This window comes from Lucilia cuprina, chromosome 4 (genome assembly GCF_022045245.1).
Source record: "Lucilia cuprina isolate Lc7/37 chromosome 4, ASM2204524v1, whole genome shotgun sequence".
Taxonomy (NCBI): domain Eukaryota; kingdom Metazoa; phylum Arthropoda; class Insecta; order Diptera; family Calliphoridae; genus Lucilia; species Lucilia cuprina.
Window position 1 is genome coordinate 90,959,917 of NC_060952.1, and position 2,062 is coordinate 90,961,978.

The 2,062-nt window shown below is 25.2% G+C and overlaps 1 protein-coding gene across 2 annotated transcripts in view; it reads right to left on the reverse strand.

The window, feature by feature from the left end:
* LOC111679107 (signal peptide peptidase-like 3) overlaps positions 1-2,062 on the reverse strand; it is a 12,109-nt gene that overhangs the window by 5,073 nt on the left and 4,974 nt on the right. The window lies entirely within an intron of this gene.

Here is a 2,062-nt window from a genome sequence, read left to right on the forward strand (position 1 = left end):
TAGTCTAGTTTATAGTCTAGTCTATAGTCTAGTCTATAGTCTAGTCTATAGTCTAGTTTATAGTCTAGTTTATAGTCTAGTCTATAGTCTAGTCTATAGTCTAGTCTACTGTTTAGTCTATAGTCTAGTCTATAATCTATTATATATTATATGGTGTACAGTCTAGTCTATAATCAGGTATGTATTGTAAGCTCTTGTCTAATAGGTAAATTTAACAACATTTTTGAATGATTCAAAAATTGTTTAAATGAAAAGTTATTATTTTTGTGGAAGGTTTTTTTTAATTAGTGTGAATATTAAATTTTTGCGTAAAAGAATTGGTTATTTATGAATGTTTTCCATTGTCTTTAAAGAATTATTCTTAGAAAACTTGTTTTATTTTTTGCTAAATAATGGGAAGTTAAAAATTTTACGATTAAAGAAAAAATCTTAAAATTTAAGTGCTAAAAGTTTTTGTATGATAATTTTACCAAAAAAACTAACAGTTTTAACAACATATTATATGTATGTATGTATATTTTGCGTCACACAATTAATAATTGATTGTTAAATTATTCTTTGTTTCAAAGTGACCAAGCTAAATAGAAAAAATAAAAAATAAACTAAAACAAACGAAAAAAAAGTTCACCTACTTAAACTAAAAATTAAAACGAACTTAAATAAACAGACAATTGAAATGTTGCTAGACATATAAAGATCAATAGACAGATATTCAATTCTAAATATACATATAAACATTAAGCCAGCCCAATAATAAAATATTTAAAATTTTTTTATTAAAATTAAAGTTTAATAGTTATGAGCTTAATTTTGAGAAACTATGTTTAAAATCATATGAAAATTTCATTTGAATTGGAATTATTTATAAAAAACTTGTTATGTTTTTTATTACCACCTTATTGCACATATGGAGATTTTGACATTTACTGGAATGTCAGCTTTGAATGCCAGCAATGTTTTCAAAATCGTTCATTTAAACAATAGTTGTTCTTTTTGGATATAATATGGTAGTCTATAGTATATAGTCTGGTCTATAGTCTATAGTCTAGTCTATAGTCTAGTCTATAGTCTAGTCTATAGTCTAGTCTATAGTCTAGTCTGTAGTCTAGTCTATAGTCTAGTCTATAGTCTAGTCTATAGTCTAGTCTATAGTCTAGTCTATAGTCTAGTCTATAGTCTAGTCTATAGTCTAGTCTATAGTCTAGTCTATAGTCTAGTCTATAGTCTAGTCTATAGTCTAGTCTATAGTCTAGTCTATAGTCTAGTCTATAGTCTAGTCTATAGTCTAGTCTGTAGTCTAGTCTATAGTCTAGTCTATAGTCTAGTCTAAAGTCTAGTGTTTAATCTCTTCTGTAGTATTATCTATTTTTATGTCTAGACTAGTTTTGTTATTAATACCGAATAAACGATTTGATTTTTGTCAGTGTTCCCTTTCTTACATATTTCACATACAGAGCACAAAAATCATTAAGAATAAATACATTTGTTATAGAAAAATTTCCTAGTTCAATTATTAAGATATTACATTTTCATACTCGTTGTACTTACAAGTCAAGGGGGGAACATGTTTATTTCTAGCGGTCGTAATAAATAGATAGACAGCAAATCGAAAAGAAAGAAAAATACAAACAAATGTTGTTTAAGGATTTTTTTTTGGGATTTGAACATTTGAACAAGTAAAGTTGTGTGAAAATTTAATTTGAAAATCTTGTTTGAGTTGTAAATTAACATATTTCTTTTTTAATCTTGTAAAAGACAAAGACATATTTGTTTTTCTTTTTTATTGTAATAAAATTTAAACATAAAATGTGGGAGTTCTTAAGATTAGAAATCAATAAATAAATTTTTGTCATTATTTAATGAATGTATACAATAGTAAAAAGATAAGTAAATGAATAAAGTAATGTTGGAAAGTTATATATACATGTGTATAGAACTATCACTACTGGTTCTAATGTTTCTATCTATCTATCTATCTATCTATCTATCTATCTATCTATCTATCTATCTATCTATCTATCTATCTATCTATCTATCTATCTATCTATCTATCTATCTATCT